The sequence below is a fragment of the Loxodonta africana genome, chromosome 23, assembly GCF_030014295.1.
Source record: "Loxodonta africana isolate mLoxAfr1 chromosome 23, mLoxAfr1.hap2, whole genome shotgun sequence".
NCBI classification, from domain to species: domain Eukaryota; kingdom Metazoa; phylum Chordata; class Mammalia; order Proboscidea; family Elephantidae; genus Loxodonta; species Loxodonta africana.
Genome location: NC_087364.1, coordinates 63,311,314 through 63,333,483, shown reverse-complemented (window position 1 = coordinate 63,333,483; position 22,170 = coordinate 63,311,314).

Below are 22,170 nucleotides of genomic sequence, written 5' to 3'. Positions count from 1 at the left end.
ACTGATCTCAATTTCATGAATTTAGTAGCATTTATTTCTTCCAGACATTTTATTTTTAAGTTCTACAATAAGGTCAGTGATCCATTTTAAATTAGCATTTGTGTATAATGAATAGTAGTGATCTAAGTTCATATCTTTTCATGTGGCTGTTTGACTTGCAGTGGGCCACTTTGTTGTAAATTTGGTTATTGAATATATGTGCGACTCTGTTTCTTGACTTTATATTTATCCCAATACTATTCTGTCTTCATTACTGTAATTTTCTGATTATTTTAGTATAAATTTAAATCTTCTTAAGATTGTTTCATCTAGTCTAGATTTGTCCAATTTTATTTGGATTTAAAAATCTGATTCACAATTTCCAGAAAATATTCCTGCTACGATTTTGATTAGATTTGCACTGAAAAATATACTACTTTTAGGTAAATGAGCCTTTTGGCATTATGGAATCTTAAATGTTATCAACACAGTGTATGTCTTCATTAGTTCTTTACTTCCTCTCATTGTCGTTGGTATTTTATAGTTTTAACTGAAGTGATCCTGCATATGTCCCAGTGGATATATTACTGGGTATTCAATGGGTTGTTCTGCTAATATTAAGCTGCCTGTTTTAAATTTATATCCTAAGTATTTGTTGCTAATATACAGACACAATGGTATATAGAAGCAATTAAAAAATTGTATATTGATCTAGTATCCTGAAATCTTACTAAATTCCCTTGCTATCATTGATAGTTTTTAAAAATATTATGTGGATTTCCTATCTATACAGTCATGCCCCCTGTAGATTATGAGGTTTATTTTATTGCTTTCCAACTTTCATATGCTGTTACAGTTTTCATGTTGAATTTTTTTTTTTTAATCAAAGGGAGATGTCCTTTCTCTCTCTTAGTAATACTTGCTCAAATTCTTTTTATTTTTTCTATTATTACAGATGAAAAACTTTTTTTATAGGTTAGGACTCCATGGAACATATTTTCTGTTGTTGTTAGGTGTCTTTGAATCAGTTCTGACTCATAGCGACCCTGTGTACAACGGAACGGAACACTGCCTGGTCCTGTGCCATTTTCACAATCTGTGCTGTGTTTGAGCCCATCGTTACAGCCACTATGTCAGTCCATGTCGTTGGAGGTCTTCCTCTTTTTTACTGACCCTCTACATTTTCTACACATTTCCTGTCCTTTCATATTCAACCTATCTATGTCCTTTTTTAGACTATTTCTCTTGTAAACAACACATATTTGTTAGGTATGAATCCAGTCTGTTAATGTTCTCTTTAACTCGTGTATTTAGTTCTTTCACATTCAATGCAGTTCCTGATACCTTTGGATAAGTTTTTCTGTTTATAATCTTGGCCTTTATTATTTATCTATTAATAAATGGTTGTCCATTCATATTAAACAATGTGGTAGAGGGACGCTGTGTATTTGTCTGGGGCATTTCCACTGGAGGGCATTGTAAGAGAACCAGGCATTATCCCGAGGCTTACTAAATACTCAAATGCAGACACTAAGCCCCGTATCAGCTATCCTAGTTAAACTCATCGAGTTAAGTTCAGTTTTGGGGGAAGCACTTGTAATTTCCTTTCTCTTTTGGTCCACTGATAAATATCTGTATATTGACTATTATTGTTGAAGGAATGGTAGAGACAGGAAAGAATATCAACTGTTTTGTATGTAAATCTTCAAATCATGCCACTGATATATGCTATGTTTCTCAGTCTTGTTCATTGATGACTGAAGTATTCCAGCCCTAGGGTTCTCCTAGGTAGGAGATCTCAGTCCCATTTTCATCAATATTTGTGGTCTGTGCCAGTCTTATTTATTTTTCAGTCGTATTTCTTTGTAGGAGTTATTTCAATTATACAGTGTCTAGTTATTTTTATTTAGTTATTTATCTGTATTCAGTCCCACACCAAATATTTATTGCGTGCCTTTCAATGAACCAGGTTTAAATAATAAAATAATAACAAAGAAACACAAACTCTCTGAGCTTACTAATGGAGAACATAGATAACAAATTAGTAAACAAATAAATATTTGCCATTTGAATAGATCATATGTGAGAAACTATGAGGATGTATGGTGAATACTATGAAGATTAAAACTGGTTAAGAAAATACTGAGTGACAAGGAGGGCATTTTTTATAAGGTCGTCTTAAGGAAATTAAGAAAACACCTTAAGGAAATTAGCTGTTGAACAGAGACTGAAATAAAATGAAGAGAGATATAAGGATTTTTAAATTGAAGAGGATTTAGGTGTTGAATCATCAAATGTTCCATAAGCAGTCCTTCACTGTAAGTCCAAGGGTGGCGAAGAAATAATAACATCGTGTAACAGTTCTTTCAGCCCCACTCTGTTCTTCAAAATTATGTATTTTTAATGTTTGGGTCAGATGTATTGGTCATTTAGAATTCCTTGAGAAGATTTAAGTGCATATTTGATATGATAACTGTCTTAGTTATATAGTGCTGCCATAACAGAAATACCAAAAGTGGTGGCTTTAAGAAACAGAAATTAATTTTCTCCCAGTTTAGGAGGCTAGAAGTCCAAATTCAGGGTTCAGGCTCTGGGGGAAGGCTTTCTGTCTCTGTTGACTCTGGGGAAAAGTCCTTGTTTCTTAAGTTACTGTTTCCTGGTTCTTTTGGGGGTTTTTTTGGAGATCTTCATGTGTGTTTGCATCTATCGTCCCCCATCTCTGCTTGCTTAATCTGCTCCTTTTACATTTTGTAATTTTATATGTTGTGTATAGAATTTACAACACATATTTGTGGAGGACACAATTCAACCCATAACAATAGCTTAGCATATTCACCCTTAGCTACGTCATTGTCTGATATAATTATTTTTAAATTAGTGTTCTTACTGACTTAAACAGTTTATATAGGAATTTTTAATGATTGTTTCCATTAGTTTTTTAGATATTTCTACCCCACCTCAACAGATTTTATTTTAATCTGAAGGATTTGTAAGTATTAATTGACTCATTAATAAAATGGCATGAATCAAACAATAACAACCCATTGCCCTCGAGTTGATTCCGACTCATAGTGACACTATGCCCAAGCCAATAAGACACTATAAAACAGAGTAAGGTTTTCAAGGCTGTAAATCTTTACTGAAGCAGACTGTCACATCTTTCTCCCATGGAGTGGTGGGTTTGAACCACTGACATTTTGGTTAGCAGCCAAACACTTTAACCACTGTGTCACCAGGGCTCCTTGAATCAAACAATGCATAAAAAAAATCACTGTAGTAAACATTATGCAAAAGTAGACAATTTGCATATTGTTTTAAAAGTTAGCATGAAAGTATTTTGTCATAGCCAAGATCAGTAGGACTGCAGTTTGATATATTATTTTTTAAACTCATATTCTTGCAGAAAGCATCAGTGTAAAAATATTTCCCTATTTCACTCATTCAGCAGAACTTCGTGTTGTTGCATATTTCATAGACTTTCCCAGAGGTCAGTTCCCTGTCGTACTGCTGCAGCTGCTTTTGAATGATCTTCAGCAAAATTTTACTTGTGTGTGATATTAATGATATTGTACGGTAATTTCCTCATTCGGTTGGATCCCCTTTCTTGGGAATAGGCATAAATATGGATCTCTTCCAGTCGGTTGGCCAGGTAGCTGTCTTCCAAATTTCTTGGCATAGATGCATGAGCACTTCCAGCGCTGCATCTGTTCATTGAAACATCTCAGTTGGTCTTCTATCAGTTCCTGGAACTTTGTTTTTTGCCAGTGCCTTTAGTGCAGCTTGGACTTCCTCCCTCAGCACCGTCGGTTCCTGATCATACGCTACCTCTTGAAATGGTTGGACGTTGACCAATTCTTTTTGGTATAATGACTCTGTGTATCCTTTTCATCTTTTTTGATGCTTCCTGTGTCATTTAATTTTCCCCCCATAATATCCTTCACTATTGCAACTGGAGGCTTGAATTTTTTCTTCAGTTCTTTCAGCTTGAGAAACGCCGAACGTATTCTTCCCTTTTGGTTTTCTATCTCCAGCTCTTTGCGCATGTCATTATAATACTTTGTCTTCTTGAGCTACCCTTTGAAATTTTCTGTTCAGTTCTTTTATTTAATCATTTATTCCTTTTGCTTTAGCTACTTGATGTTCAAGAGCAAGTTTCAGAGTCTCTTCTGACATCCATTTTGGCCTTTTCTTTCTTTCCTGTCTTTTTAATGACCTCTTGCTTTCTTCATGTATGATGTCCTTGATGTCATTCCACAACTCGTCTGGTCTTTCATCTTTAGTATTCAATGCATCAAACCTATTCTTGAGATGAACTCTAAATTCAGGTGGGATACTTAAGGTCAAAGATTTATTCTAACTTTCTTCAGTTTCACTGTGAACTTGCGTATGACCAATCGATAGTCTGTTCCGCAGTCAGCCCCAGGCCTTGTTCTGACCGATAATATTGAACTTTTCCATCGTCTGTTCCCACAGATGTAGTTGATTCGATTCCTGTGTGTTCCATTTGGTGAGGTCCTTGTGTATAGTTGCCATTTATGTCGGTGAAAAAAGGTATTTGCAATGAAGAAGTCATTGGTCTTGCAAAGTTCTATCATATGATCTCCAGCATCATTTCAATTACCAAGGCCATATTTTCCAACTACCGATCCTTCTTCATTTCCACCTTTCAAATTCCAATCACCAGTAATTATCAATGCATCCTGATTGCATGTTTGATCAATTTCAGACTGCAGAAGTTGGTAAAAATATTCAATTTCTTCATCTGTGGCCTTAGTAGTTGGTGCCTAAATGTGAATAATAGTCATATTAACTGGTCTTCCTTGTAGGTGTATGGATATTACCCTATCACTGACAGTGTTATACTTCAGGATAGATCTTGAAATGTTCTTTTTGACGATGTTTATGAGTTCCATTTCATTTTTGATTATTTTCAATTTTCCTAGATTCATACTTTGTACATTTCAGGTTCCTATTATTAATGGATATTTGCAGCTGTTTCTTCTCATTTTGAGTCATGCCACATCAGCAAATGAAGGTCCCAGAAGCTTGACTCTATCCATATCAGCTCTTGCCTGGTCGTCTTTTGGGGGTGTCTCGTTTTCCAGCACTGTATCAGACAGTGTTCTGCTGCTATTCATAAGATTTGCACTGACTAGTTCTTTTCAGAAGTAGACTGCCGGGTCCTTCTTCCTACTCTCTCTTAGTCTGGAAGCTCAGCTGAAACCGGCCCCCTGTGGGTGACCCTGCTGGTACCTGAATACCAGTGGCATAGCTTCCAGCATCACAGCAACACGCAAGCCCCCACAGTATGACAAACTGACAGACATGTGTGAAGAATTGCTAAGTACGTGATAATGTTTATGTATATAAGTAGGATTGGTGTAGGACAATGATTCATTTCAATGTTAAGGGTAATGAATCTGGAGAATTTTTAGTTATGAATATATGTAGTTGAGGGTATCATGGTAGTAATTGGTAGAGTTAAAATATGTAACTCTTCACAAAAATTGATGTATGCACTTCTGAAAATACTTCATATGTACATTTTTACTGTGATATAACACCATCACTATAATAGATACACATTGATTCTTCTGCCTAATATCTTATCCTCTTCTTTGGGGAAATTTCTCTTTTCTCTCACTTGCTGATTATAGTTACAGACCCCTGAGCAAGTAGGTGGCAGTGGGGTAGGTCCTATACCTGAGGAATTTCAGATTGGAGAAGGCAAGGATAGTCCCTTTCCTTTACTTGTCCATATTCTAGATTTAACCCGAGAATCTGCTGCAATTGTGTTTGCTTCCAAATGGAGAACGTACATTTGCAGCACAAAGAAATGGAGGTAGTAAGAATCAGAAATGGGTTGAACAGGAGAGAAAAGAGAATTGATTGATGTGATTTAAGTTCTTGGTGTTCTCGTAGTGAAAACCACTTTCATTCTTGTCTGCTCTCTTCATTTGAGCCTATATTTTCTTTTTGGCTTAAGTAATTTTGATGTGTAGTTCTGATGTTTTTTTAAAGAATGAGCACAAATAGGAACTAACTGAGTCATAAGCATATACTTCATTACATGCCAAATAGAGCTTTTCTTGGCTTGTTAACCCTTCCCTTTGTAGTATTTTCTGGTATTATTAGTTTATTATTTTGGTGTCATGAACACGGGAAGCATGTATGATGCCCAAACTTTCAACATTGAGGATTACTCTTACAAGTAGTATGTCCTATAAAACACAGGTGTAAGCTAGCTACGCAGCACTGATGCCAGTAACGTTGATGTCTTGAAATAGATGGCCCTCAGAGTTCTCATGAGATTTCTGAGAGAATATCTAGTGATTCCTGTCCCATTCTCTAACTTCAAAAAGCTTGAATGCAGGTTGTAGCATTAATTTACAGATGTATTAATCAGTATTTGCTCTGGACCAGAACTGTGGATTATATTTTCCTGGAATTGTGTTCATGAAAAATAATCATCTGGTGGGGCTAGAAGGATTTCTACTATGGTTCCAAATAAAAAAAAATAAGTTGAAGATAATTAATGAGAACTTGCTGTGTTTTAATCACTGTCCTGCAGTCAGTAAAAGGAGCCCTGGTGGCACGCTGGTTAAGTGCTCAGTTGCTAACCGAAAGATTGGAGGTTCAAACTCACTAGCTACTTCATGGGAGAAAGATGTGGCAGTCTACTTCTGCAAAGACTGTACAGCCTTGGAACGCTACGGGGTCACCCTCCTCTGTCCTACAGGGCCACTATGAGTCGGAATTGACTCGACAGCACACAGCAACAACTTCAGTAAAATATAGTAACTTCCTTTAATGAGTTCTCAGACTAGGAGAGGAGAAAGAAAGGTACAGAGATCATTATTGTCCAGGGCCATAATTATCCAAATCAAAAATATAAATTGACTTCTCTCAGCATAGAGAAGAGGTAGACAGACCATGTGTATGAATTCTGCACAAAACTAACTGAAGGTAACAGGGGTGGCACATTGTGCATTGTCTCCTATGATTTATCGGGTTTGATACACATTCCTTACCTTATAGATCAAGTTTCTAATCATCCTCATCTTGACTTAAAAGAATACGGTCTATAGATCCAGATGGACAATGGGTTTGAATGTCATCTGTACCACTTAGTGCTATGAAAGCTAACTATCTTTCCTAAAACTCATGTTTCTCATTTCTGCCATGGATAGAGGCAGACTTATCAGCAGCTAAAGAATCTTATGTTTCCATGCCACTTAATTGCATAGGCTGTTTTTTTTTTTTTTCTCTACAAAATGAAAAAATAAAAAAAGCATGGCCACACAAGTTGTATGAACTTCAGGTCCCACAAAACCTGGATCTTCAGGTTTGCAATGTAATTAAATGTAATTGTCTCTGAGGATTACATGGAAGCCATGTCAAATGGCTGTAGCATAGGACCTGGTGAATGACAAGTGGTTAATACTAACATCTTCTCATCTCCACTCTCAGGTAGAGCTATGATATTGTGGGTATGAATATCTGACAATGGGATAACAATAAAAAAAAAAAAATGAGATAAATGCATTTCCAGAAGCTGTCTAGACAAACCAGTTAAACTCACTAATCTTAATTTTCAAAACTCTTTTACTCATAGAGAAAGATAACTTGACTCAATCTTTTTCAGACATGGTGTGAAACATGGTCCTTGACAACCGTTTATCTTGTTGTTCAGAATTTCTGAAAAAAATTCTTAATGCCACCTCTCATCCTCACTATTACCCTCAGGTCGGTTGTAAATTGTCTTCCAAATACATTTTTCCTTGTGTTTAGGAAGTATTCTGCTGGTCTCAGAATATGTTACACTTGAACTGTGGCATGCCATAAAAAATGATGCTCATAAAATTTCAGGTGGCTTGCAATTTTATGTATCCGATACACATGCTTCAAAAACACAAAAGGGCATCCTCAGCAAACCTAATGCTTGGAAAACTGGAATTATGATGACATTTCTTACATGCATTGCTGAACAGAAAATGTAACTTATGCCATCCTTGTAAAGTACCTTTAATATTGATTGAATCACTGTGTGTATTTTAGATCTCCCCAACATCTGTGTGTTAAATTGGAACAGCGTTTCCACTTTTTTCATCAGCACCCTGGGGAAGGGAGAGCTGCAGTTTAGGTAACTGAATTTTGAAAGCTAATGCATGCATTGTCTGTCTGGTAGATTGTTACTTCTCTAAAGTTTTTTTTATCTTCTTTACAACTTGGTTTCTCCAAGGTCCACCAACCAACTACAATGTTGCTTCTACTCTGGAATGGAATCAGAAACTATTATGTGTAATCTTACTGGAAATTTATCTAAAGCAAATGTGAACAAAGACCCTGAATTTTCACTCAAAAGCTAGGGCACATGTATGCATCTGATGTGAGGGCTTCCAAGCGCTCATTTACTACTTTGGTGTTGATTGCTGGTGTCTCACAGTTTTGACGATTAAACCAGAAAAGATTGTTCCTTTAAGGAACCAGACGCAAGCACAGTTGAGTCAGATTCAACGATTGGATAGAACCCTAGGTTGCTCCCTTCTTGCCTGTTTGGTCATAGCATCATTCAGAGCTTATCTCTATGCATCATCTTTTCTGTGAAATGTTCTTCTGGCTTTTACTGTGAAAGAATTAATGACTCTCTTTTCAGAATTCAGAGAAGAGATGGTGATAATATTCCTTGTGCAGAAATAAGGGTGTAATGGATATTCGCTGACCAGGAAGTCATCCAGGTGTATAAGCTGGTTAGATACTCATCCGATCTGTTTCTCATGGTCCTGGGCACACACAGACTATATTTCGCTTTCTGCCATGTAGTTAGTTATGGCCATTTGAGTTCTCGCAAAGGAAATGAATAGCACTGATGTGCACCGCTGCCAGATCTTGCCAATAAAAAGTGATTTTCCAACTACTTCTGCTTCTGCTATCTGGGTGTCTGATGGACCAGGAAAAAACAGGAAGTTGTGCCATATTGCAGGTAACACAGCCTCCATCAGCCTGGAACCTGGAATGATTCTGAGGAGCAGAGATCTCTTACCACTCTTCTTCTACCTCACCAAAAACAACAACTGGGAACCTCTGTGACTATGTGAGTGAGGAATAAAGTTCTATTATCAACAGTCATTGGATCTGGGGATAATTGGTTACAGCCACCAACATTGTGCTCACTTATACATTATTTACTTTGTATGATAAATTACTTGTTCATGTATTTTCCTGTTAGTGCCTCAGCACTGTATTGCATGAACTAAAATTCCAGCATAAACTAAAATTACTTCCTGTCATGCATTTCAGAATTAGAACTTTCTTTGTTTTCATTCGAGAGTATGGTCATGTGCTATGTTGAGGAAAAATCACTGTTAGGAGTTAAATCCAGATTTAAATCCCATCTTGAATACCCATTGCTGTAGGTCGATTCCAACTCATAACGACCCTATAGGACAGAGTAGAACTGTCATATAGGGTTTCCAATTCCTGAATATTTACTCCAGTTCTCCTTAATGTGACTTTACTTCTCTAATCTCCCAAAAGGTCGTTATAAGGATTAGAATGATGTGTCTAAAACGTATGTCAAATAAAGGCACTGAAGATGTTAACCATTGTTTTTTGCACAGCAGTTAATTTGCTAGAGCCAGAGATATGCTTCCACTGCTATTCATAAGGTTTTCACTGGCTAATTCTTTTCAGAAGTAGGCTACTGGGTCCTTCTTCCTTGTCTGTCTTAGTCTGGAAGCTCAGCTGAAACCTGTCCTCCATGGGTGACCCAGCTGGTATCTGAATACTGGTGCCATAGCTCCCAGCATCACAGTAACATGCCCCAGAGCAAGACAAATTGACAGACATCATCTTTAGACCGTCTCAAGAACAGATTTGATGCATTGAACACTAGTGACCAAAGACCAGACAAGTTGTGGAATGACATCAAGGACACCATACGTGAAGAAAGCAAGAGGTCATTGAAAAGACAGGAAAGAAAGAAAAGACCAAAATGGATGTCAGAGGATGCTCTGAAACTTGCTCTTGAACGTCAAGCAGCTAAAGCAAAAGGAAGAAATGATGAAGTGAAAGAACTGAACAGAAGATTTCAAAAGGTGGCTCCAGAAGACAAAGTAAAGTATTATAATGACATGCACAAAGAGCTAGAAAACCAAAAGGGAAGAACATACTTGGCGTTTCTCAAGCTGAAAGAACTGAAGAAAAAATTCAAGCCTCTAATTGCAATAGCGAAGGATTCTATGGGGAAAATAATAAACGTCACAGGAAGCATCAAAAGAAGGTGGAAGGAATACAGAGAGTCATTATACCCAAAAGAATTAGTCATTGGTCAACCATTTCAAGACATAGCATATGATCAGGAACCAATTGTACTGAAGGAAGAAGTCCAAGTGGCTCTGAAGGCAATGGGTAAAAACAAGGCTCCAGGAACTGACGGAATATCAATTGAGATGTTTCAACAAACAGATGCAGCACTGGAGGTGCTCACTCATCTATGCCATGAAAGGTGGAAGAGAGCTTCCTGGCCACCTGACTGGAAGATGTCCATATTTATGCCTATTCCCAAGAAAGGTGATCCAACCGAGTGTGGAAATTATAGAACAATATCATTAATATCACCTGTAAGCAAAATTTTGCTGACGATCATTCAAAAATGGCTGCATTAGTATATCGACAGGAAACTGCCAGAAATACAGGCCGGTTTCAGAAGAGGACTTGGAACCAGGGTTATCATTGCTAATGTCAAATGGATCCTGGCTGAAAGCAGAGAATACCAGAAGGATGTTTACCTGTGTTTTATTGACTATGCAAAAGGATTCGACTGTGTGGATCATAACAAATTACGGATAACATTGCAAAGAATGGAAATTCCAGAACACTTAATTGTGCTCATGAGGAACATTTATATAGATCAAGAGGCAGTTGTTCGGACAGAGCAAGGGGATACTGTTTGGTTTAAGTCAGGAAAGGTGTGGGTCAGGGTTGTATCCTTTCACCGTACCTATTCAATCTGTATGCTGAGCAAATAATCTGAGAAGCTGGACTATATGAAGAAGAACGGGGCATCAGGATTGGAGGAAGACTCATTAACAACCTGCGTTACGCACATGACACAACCTTGGTTGCTGAAAAAGAAAAGGACTTGAAGCGCTTACTATTGAAGATCATAGACCACAGCCTTCAGTATGGATTGCACCTCAACATAAAGAAAACAAAACTCCTCACAACTGGACCAATGAGCAACATCATGATAAATGGAAAAAAGATTGAAGTTGCCAAGGATTTCATTTTACTTGGATCCACAATCAACAGCCATGGAAGCAGCAGTCAAGAAATCAAACGGTGCATTGCATTGGGTAAATCTGCTGCAAAGGCCTCTTCAAAGTGTTGAAGAGCAAAGATGTCACCTTGAAGAGTACGGTGCGCCTGACCCAAGCCATGGTATTTTCAATCATATCGCATGCTTGTGAAAGCTGGACAATGAGTAAGGAAGAGTGAAGAAGAATTGACGCCTTTGAATTGTGATGTTGGCGAAGAATACTGAATATACCATGGACTGCCAAAAGAATGAACAAATCTGTCTTGGAAGAAGTATAACCAGAATGCTTCTTAGAAGCGAGGATGGCGAGACTGTGTCTTACATACTTTGGACATGTTTTCAGGAGGGATCAGTCCCTGGAGAGGGACATCATCCTTGGCAAAGTACAGGGTATGGGAAAAAGAGGAAGACCCTCAACTAGGTGGATTGACACAGTGGTTGCAACAGTGAGCTCAAGCATAACAGCTATTGTAAGGATGGCTCAGGACTGGGCAGTGTTTCTTTCTGTTGTGCAAGGGGTTGCTATGAGTCAGAACTGACTGGACAGCACCTAACAACAACAGCAGAGATATGCTTCACCAGGAAGTCGCAAATATGCTCATGATCCCCTTAGTGGGGTAAATGTTGTTAGGAGGAAGGCATAATATGACTGAAAATAGAATCACTAGTTCTTCCACAGTGAGCATTGAACATTTCCCAGAAAAGATAGTAGAGGCAGGTTCTGAATGATGCTTATGGCCATAACAGGCAAGGAGGGAGAAAAAATCATTTCCTACAAAGTGTTTTGAAGTATTTTCATAAATATTACCTCATTTGTTTTTATAATATCCCTCCACTTTACAACATGAAGAAAACCAAGACTAATCAAAAAATAATTCAGTATACCTAGGCACATTAAAAACTTCCATCTTAAGGCAAAATTTCAGGTCTAAGTAAAACCAAAGCGTTTCTGTTATTTACAGTCCTTGGGTTTGCAACCTGCTTTTTTTTTTAAAGGAAGTACCCCATGGGCAAATTGCCTTCCCAGTGATTAGAAAATTAAATGAATCTTTTAATCTTTAATCTCCCCACACTGCTGCTCATGTTAATGTTCTATTTAGGCAATCTTTCTGAGCCATATTAGTGCACAAACACCCTGGAAAATCCCAGGGTGACAATTAGTCACTGGAAAAGAGTCAGCTTTGATAGTAAGAGATTAAAGAGTGCCATAATCAACCAGATTTTTCTTAAATTGATTTGTAATGTAGCATGACCTGGCTTGGTATTCAAAAAAAAAAAGTGATCAAACAACCACTTCTGTGGTCTTGTTCATTTCATGAAGAAAAACAAAGGAGACTTTAATCACAAAAGGGACCCCATCACAAATTAGCAGAGTAAGAAACTCTAAAGGTCAAACCCTCCACCAAAATGATGACTGAATTAGAAAAACAATTGGAATACACGATTTTGAAAGTCTGGAATCTGATTAAAAAAAAAAAACAACTAAACCCATTGCTATTGCATTGATTCAAACTCATGGAGCCCCATGTGCTATGGAGTGGGACTGCTCCACAGGTTTTCTTGGCTGTAATCTGTATAGATGCAGACCCTCAGGACATTCTGCGATGGTGCCTCTGCGTGGAACCTGATAGGATGCTTGTATCGACCAGGGGAGTACTTGATGCAGAGAGTTTGCCCATCTTTTGTGGGTGAGCCACATGCACAAACCAGCTACCTTCCCCCGTTCCTCAGCCCCTCCACCGTGGTGCAGACAGCAGCCTGACTTCCTAGAATGGCTGGTGCCAGGGTGGTGAGCGGGACCTTGTCCACATATATGGGATGGTCTGGTGGTGCCCTGAGTGCCTGGGGCAAGTGATTGTCATGGTTTTGGCTTTCTGACAACACTGACTTCTCCCACTGGAACTAGCTTAAAACACCATTGAACCCTTATGTGTTTGGTTTTCTTTACTTTTTAATCCAAACTAAATTCATTCTAAGTATGATAAATTGATAGATTAGTTTATTTTATGTTATATTAATACAAAGTGACTGGAAAAAAAAAAGTTTCCTTTTTATACTTGGCCAGGTCACGCTTGTGTGTCGTATTATGCAATTGGCTGTGATTGTTTTTGCATTCTGCTTATAACATAATATTGAATGTTCTAAAAATTACTAAAGCATTCTCTTATTCTTGAACATTTAAAATGGTTCCTCTTCTTTGAAACACAGCACAATGAATATTACATGCTTACAGTCTCCTTTTCCCCTAATCTGCCTAATATTTAGTATTATTTCACACACTTAAAGGTTGAATCATAGCATTAAAATTACATTGTCAAAGTGTAAATACCTTTTATACCTCCCTCCCTGTTGGTTTTCTTCTATCAACAAACGAGTCTTCCTATCACTGGCAATATATTGTTGACCATTTTTATTCATCTGCACTGAAAAAAAAAATAACTATAATGCATATTTATATATATATCATCATACTGGAATGTAAAACAACCCTGGAAGATAAACTTTATTATCTTCAGGTAATATAGGAGCAAAACAGGGCTTAAGGATGTTTAGAAATTTGCTTAAAGTTACAGAAGATCACAGAGCCAGAATACTAGATACTCTGAATTCATAATCAAAGACGCTGCTAGTATATTGAGCTCTGGCACGTACCAATGATGAAATCACAGGCCAAAATGCTTAAATCGCATGACACAAGCCACAGAGCGCCTAAGTGGCAGGCCTGGAACCCAGTTTGTTTGACATCTTCTCCGTTTCTGTGTATGCTTTCCATAGCACTAAAATATGGGTGGGGGGTGGGGGTAAAGGTGGGGGAGGAGAGTTAAGACCACTATAGGTTCTAAAGGAGACTCACTTACCTCTCTTTTATGAAAGAGTCCCCTGGGGAGTCATTTTTTCTGAAAAAAATTCCTACATTATTCAATTTAAAGAATAAAACTCTACAAATAAAATGGAACCCTTTTTAAAACCTTTTCATTTAGAGAGCCTAGAGCTTAGTTAGCATTCACTACTACAAGCTGTTTATTCCTAACAAATATGTTTTAATAAATATTGTTTTAACTGATTGAAACATTCTAAAAATCACTCCTAGTTTTTCTTATATGGCAAAGAGTCAATTATTTAAAAGCACACTGTATTTATAATTTGCCAACACTAGCACCTGCGATCATATCATTTAAATTGCATAAGGTGCTAAGTTGTTTTTATTTTGCTTATTTGCTTGATTTTTTTTTAATCTCTTCGTTAACGCTCACAGCCAAGAAATAATAAATTTAAAAAAAAGTTATTTTCAGAATATATCATGTTTCTGTGGCAACCTCTGAGCACACTGAATAAAAAGCATTTTGAGAACCCTATCTCCAGAAATACTCTATATGGACTTTTTCAAGTCCAACACTGACATACTATGAAATCTGACTTGCTATACTCAATTTTGCTAAAAACAAAGACATACGACTCTTTCAGTGCTGAAAATGTAGTAGAATTTATGAGAGAATATAGTAAAAAATGGTAAAAGTTGTACTGTTTCACTGAATATCTATTTTTTGCTTTGGTTATGTAGCTAAGTGAAAGCAGAGTAGGCTGTAGCTCAGAGAATCAGAGTGGCATTAGAGGGCGTGAAGTTGGGACTCCTCTTGCCTACCAGGCTAGAATATAAGATAAGCTATGGCATACTCTTGAGTATTCAGTGATTTTCTTCACCATTCCCTTTCTTTACAAGAAGTAATACTCAAAAGAAAAGAATCTGATCCCAGGTTTGTCTGTGCTCAGACAAGCTGGCCTAGTTTCTTCTCTTAGTCTTGGTTATGGGTCTTGGGGCTCAAAATAAAACTTACCACACTCTCCAGCCAGAAACCATTTCTTCTAGGAACACAGAGGGTGATAGTCGAGCCTCTGAAGTCATCATTTTTATAAGATTTACAGTCCGTGAATTTAAGCTCTAACCTCTCAGGAGAGGGTGGTAACCTATGTAGATGATAAGAATGAAAAGTACCAGGTTCAAGTCAAGTTGGTGTCAACTTGATATTGTATATTCCCAAAAATAGCACACCTACAGGAAACACCTTTGAGCAGAATGAGCAAGGAGTTGATATTCAGAAAACAAGGTTTGAATACAATAGCTGGTCTTGGGCTAGTTATTTAGTTCTGAAGGCTCGGTTTCCCCTTTATAAAATGGGCATAATACTGAACACATACAGCTGCAAAAAAGCTTTCATGTATATAGTACTTTTGCATTGTTCTATAGTGTGTAATTACCCGTGTTATTTTATGGATCAAATACTTAAAGCTTAGTTCTCTGTTGACAAAGCATCTGTCAGCTTGTTGTATGAAGCAATATGTGGCATAAAATGTTTTATCAAATGTTTTGAATTAGGCAGAGTTAGAAATAAATTATTTTATTATGTCTGAGATTTAGAGCATAATTTGTTACTAGAACATAACTCATCCTGTCCTGATTAAGATGGGATGGTGTTCCCCAGCTCAGAACACTGACATTCCCCTCCTTCCTTCTGGCAATGAAAATGAAAATATCAAAGTTCATCTTAAATTTTTCATCTGTGGTCTTTTCCCCAGGTTTCCAAGTAATTCTATTGGGCTTCCTTAAAAGATTTATGCTTCCGCTTTCCTAAAAGGCTAGTGCAAACCTTTTCTTCTCCATTCTTCCTGATATCTTCTTTGCTTTCTTCATCCTCAGCTGATGACCTTGCCTTCCTTGTTCACTGAAAAATTCGAAGCAGTCAGAATAGAATCTGATCCCAGGACCTCTCTGTCAACTGCATCTGTAGAACTCTAATCTGCCTTCTCTCCTGTTACCATACATGAATTCTCCATAGTGCTCTCAAAGGATGGCTCCTCACATACATTGGGTCACAGCACATCATCTCTGCTCAGAAACTTTCCTTCAGGATGTCTTCAAAAATCAACTTCAGATTTCCTGCATCATCTATTTTTCTGTAACAAATCATTTTCATGAACGTAAAAACTTGTAGTTCTGCCGCCATCTTAAAATCTTTTAAGGCCATGGACCCCCTTTTACACCAATTTATTTCCCTGTTTTACTGAAAACAAAATTTCTTAAAGTGTCTTCACTCTTTGGCTATCATTTCTCTCCTCCCATCCTTTTTGAACCCCCTACTATCAGTTTTTGAAAGGCCCTGGTCGTGCAGTGGTTAAGCACTTGGCTGCTAATCAAAAGGTTGGTGGTTTAAATTCACCAGCTGCTCTGCAGGAATAAGGTGTGGCAGTTTGCTTCCATAAAGATTACAGCCTTGGAAACCCAATGGGGCCATTCTACTCTGTCCTAGAGAGTTGCTGTGAGTCGGACTTGACTCCGTGGCAATAAGTATTTATGATCGGTTTTTATACATACTACTATTTTGAAATTGCATATTAAAGTCACAAGTTACTTTCATGTTCCTAAAAGCCACGGTCAATACAAATCTAAAATTTATTTGACATCTGAGCAACACTAAGCATTTTGTTGATTACTTTCTATTCCTTAAGATATTTTCTATACAGGGCTTTCAGAACACCACAGTCTTGACTTTTCTCTTACTGCAGGTACCATTCTTTCTCAGGCTCCTTTACTGGTTGGTACCGCCTTAGATCCCTTGCTTCTTTGAGTGCCTCTGGGCTCAGTCCTTACAGCATCTGTTTTCTTTAATTGCCTGATGTGTCTCTAGATTGGATCTCTACTCTAGACCATAAATTCAAATTACTACTTGATATCTTCACTTCAATGTCTAATGAAATATAAAACTTAACAGTCATTCAGGTAACCAGGCCAATGAACTCTGTCCTAGTGTAGATGCACCACATGGAAAAATGGACTTTAGCCCACCGGGGTGATTCAAGAGAGAGCTGAAGGATCACATTTCAGTTTTTAAGTGATTTGGTCTGAAAATAACACAAATTACTTCTAATCACACAGCTCATCAGCAGAACTAATCATCTGGACCTGCTTAAATTCAAAGAGGTTGGTATATTGGGGACTACATTAGTATTGAGTCAGCAGGGATTATCTCAGCCACACCATCTACGTGCTCATAAATCCCCTATCTCTATCTGTTGAGCTCAACTCTTTATGAGACCTTCTCTGTTTTTTATTTTTTTCCGATGACCATTGTGATATTTTCACATACTTCAGCCATCTCAAAGATAACAAAGAGTGATGTCCACCACTCCCCTCCTTAAACGTGTGTCTCTTCCGGTCTTCCCCATCCTAATAAATTGCAGTTACTTGAGCCACAAATCTGGAGTTAGCTTTGATTCCTTTATTTTCCTCACTTCCTCCCCTCCAGTTCATCATCCAGTATGCGTGACCCTACCTCTTACATATATACTTGCTTCATTAATTTTTATTAACACTACTTACACCCTAGGTTAAGCGACCATTAACTTATAACCAGACATTTGCAGTAGCTTTCCAACATGTCTCCTTTTTTCTACTCTGACTTTCCTAACTTTGACACTCCTCTTCCTAGGCAGTATCATCATAATAAAAATAAAATTACAGACTTTTATTTAAACCAATATATAAATATCTCCCATAGAACTGATAACAAGAGTCTAAAGCATTCCTTGACCTTTCATAGTTATAAACATTAATTTTATATGTATTCATAATATAAATAATTTATAGAATAACATTTAGGTAGTTTAAAAGCAGAACCAAATAATAATACTTCTTTGCCAGCCAGACCATTTTCTAGTGATGAGAATTTCTGTAGATTTTTTTTGTCAAATTGTTCACTTGTTCATTCAATGTAGGAATATGTTTTCAGAGACAAATGGTCTGGATACTTGACTAAAAATTCAGCAAAAAAGAGTAGGACATAAAGATAGAAAATGTGCACATTTTAGAGGGCATGTTGGGACCTGATGGGGCAAGGGTTAAGCGCTTAGCTGCTAACCAAAGGGTAGCGATTGGAACCTATTCAGCAGCTCTGCAGGAGAAAGACCTGATGATCTACTTCCATAAATATTACAGCCAAGAAAACCCAACTGGGCAGTTCTACACTCTTTCACATGGGGCCCTATGAGTCAAAATTAACTTGATGGCACCTAACAACATACACAAAGACACACACAATGTTAGGTTATGTGTAATATCCTTTGGCAGCAGTGAATAGCTACATGCCACACCTGGGTTGAGGGTGGAGGGAGATGGGATGTTGAGGACAGTTTACAGAGAAAGTGAAATTTGTAGGCAGCGACAGTGTGCTAAGTTGGTGAACCAGTTTTTAAGCATAGGTTTAAACACATTCCAAAGCATGGAGACATGTAGGACATTTGAGGAAACTGCACCATAGTGATAAGGCTAGATAATAAACACAGCATGGGGCCAAAGGAGATGTTTTTCTATGAAGCTACTTAAGGGTAAGAATAGAAGGTTAAATACAACCAAAAAATGTTAGCCATTTTCATGAATGTGAAAAAAATCTGTGATAATTAACAACTTTTGAATAGTCAAAACTTCAGTGAGAAATGACAGGATCAGTATGTTCTCATACCCTCAGCAAGAAATAAGATTTCCCTTTAATTTCCTTCTGAAATTTTGTGTGTATCTCCTTTTTGGAACTGACCCACTGCTGTGGAGTTGATTCCAACTTACAGCATCCCCATAGGACAGAGTAGAACTGCCTCATAAGGTTTCCAAGGCTGTAATCTTCATGGAAGCAGACAGCCACTTGTGGTGGGTTTGAACTGCTGACCTCTTGGTTAGCAGCCAAACGCTCAACCACTGCGCCACCAGGGCTCTGTTTTTTTTTTTGGAACTACTCACTGTTTACATATATATATATATATATATATATATATATATATATATATATATATCCTTTATTGAATAGTAAGTTCTATAAGAACAAGGATTGAAGCCTCTGTGTCTTTGTTTCTAGGGATTTCTGGGCACTAAATAATGATTACTTGTCAAACAAACGATTTCATGTGTTTAGAACATCTTCTAATAGTTGTGCTTGCTAGGTCTAACTGTGAAAAAGAAGTGAATTTTTTCTTTACCACAGTCTTCTTCCCTTTTTATGGATGTAGTCTTAGCTTCCGTGATGCTCTCTTCTCTATTCTCAATTCTTTTCTTCACTTCAACACGCACACATACACACACCCCACAAATAAAACGCTTGATTAAACAAGGCAAAACCTAATATCATAGAGCCATCAGTTTGCCAGTGATCTGATAAGAAATTTCCACCAGGGGTGAATGCTTGATAAAGTTTAATGTCAAAAGCCTCCCAAAAGGTTCTCATTTTAATAATGGATATAATTTCAACTCAAGAGAATGGTGCTGACTTTGTGGCATTTCAGAAGCCAGCAGCTAGATGTTGGAAAGTAGATATTTGGGAAGCAGACAAGCATATCAATGCCCCTCAAATATCACCATGAATGTAACCTTTCTATTCTTATGACTAACCAGATTCAATTTATAAATTACATGAAATGGCAAAAAGAAATAAAGTATCCATCTTAAAGATGCAACCCCCTGGGTTGTATTTAATTTTGAATTCATGTGATATAAAAATAAACATTCAGATCTTTTTTTGGTAAACTGTATCAGTCAGATTCCAATAAGGAGACAAACTAGACAGTAAATTGAATAAGAAAGTATAAAGTAAAAAATTTTAAAAGGAGATTAGAATAATAGGGAATTCATTAATAAGAGCTAAAGTGAAATTTAAAGAAGACAAAAACAGCAGATCTCTGGAGCAGACACTACCCCTAATGTCAACCTAAGGCTACCCAAAGAAGAGATACTACCTGCATCTCTTCTCCACACCCTCACTGGAGAGGATATGACCAGGGTTCACTGAGTGGCAGAGAAGTAGCTGAGATGCTTCCCTGGTGGGACTCGTCACAAATTTGTGTAACTGAGGGAAGTCATCCATGGGGAGGAGTTGTGCCTCAACACTTGCTGCAAAGACCCTTGAAGGGGCGTTGAGGGAGCCTGTGCATCAGGAGGTGCCTTGCCAGTTGAATTCCATTGTGAGACTGCTAGAAGTTACTAACTTCTCAAAAGTCCTGGCCTTTTCATGGTATAGTAGGAGTTGGAGAAATCACCTTCCAGGAGCCGGGTGCTAGAGACAGCTTTGCCTTGCTAAAGATTAGTTTGGAAAAAACCAAACTCTGTGGACGTGGAGAAAACTACAACCTGCATGAGCCTAGCGAGGATAATTTCCATGTTCTCAAGAGGCAAGCTTTGGAGAAATCTGGGGCTAACAGGAGCCTAGTACAGGATAAACCGCATATACTCAGGAGCCGATAACTAGAGAAAAGACACTCTATGGTGGCCCAGTGAACAAGGAAGGATATTCTCCAGGGGCCTCACGAAAAGTATATACAGGAACCTGGAGGAGGGCAGCCCTTCCTACCTCTTGTCCTTCTGGAAGCCTCTATTCACTGGGCTTAACATCCTACCAGTTGACAAAGCAGAAATATTTACAAAGGCTAACTCCATTACCACAGAGCAGACAAATAAAGGTGAATTTGGAGCTGGGAGGCAATAAATTGATATTCAGCTTCTATATATTTTTTTTTATATTCATCCTTCTATACTCATTCAAACTTTTATACCGCAAGAGCACAATGCTATATTTACAACTAACAAGATATACTTATTTTTCTTATAATTGAATAATTTCTCCCCTTGTCTCCCAAATGAGAGGACATACAGTTCTAATATTGGATGTACCCATATCTGTGGTGTATTAATTACTCTTAAAATTTCATCACAATTTCACTGCATATTTTGGCACATAGTTAAAAATTAAACACACACCTGAGATGTGATTCAACTATTCTATGCCTGCATTTACCTACAGTAAGAAATGAAAACATATGCCCCTATAAAGATTTTTACCTGATGTTCATTAACACGTGAACGAATAAAACATTTGTGTTATATCCGTACAATAAAATACTACCCAACAACTAAAAAGACGGAAACCGTTGATATGATAACTACAAAATACCTACAGAATAACTGAATCCCAAGATGATAATGCTCAGTGAAAGAAGTCAGACAAAGAAAATTACATATGATACATGTTCATTTATATAATATTAAAGGAAGTAAAAACTAATGGGTAGTCACAGAAGGCAGGTCAGTCAGTGGTGGCCTGGCGACAGGATTAAGAGGGTCAGAGAGGAGAGGAGGGACAGTAGGGAAGGATTACAGAAGGGCAAGAGGAAACTTTTGGGGGCAATGGGTGTTTATTGACTCAATTATTGTAATGGTTTTATAGGTGTGTGTATATATATATATATATATGTATGTATGTATATCTCCCACGTGTCTTGTCAGTTTGTCATACTGTGGGGGCTTGTGTGTTACTGTGATGCTGGAAGCTATGCCACCGGTATTCAGACACCAGCAGAGTCACCCATGCAGGACAGGTTTCAACTGCGCTTCCAGACTAAGACAGGCGAGGAAGAAGGACCCGGCAGTCTACTTCTGAAAAGCATTAGCCAGTGAAAACCTTATGAATAGCAGCAGAACATTGTCTGATATAGTGCTGGAAGATGAGCCCCCCAGGTTGGAAGGCACTCAAAAGACGACTGGGGAAGAACTGCCTCCTCAAAGTAAAGTTGACCTTAATGACGTGGATGGACCTTCTGGGACCTTCATTTGCTGATGTGGCATGACTCCAAATGAGAAGAAACAGCTGCAAACATCCATTAATAATTGGAACCTAGAATGTACGAAGTATGAAACTAGGAAAATTGGAAATCATCAAAAATGAAATGGAACGCATAAACATTGAAACCCTAGGCATTAGTGAGCTGAAATGGACTGGCACTGGCCACTTTGAATCAGGCAGTTATATAGTCTACCATGCCAGGAATGGCAACTCGAA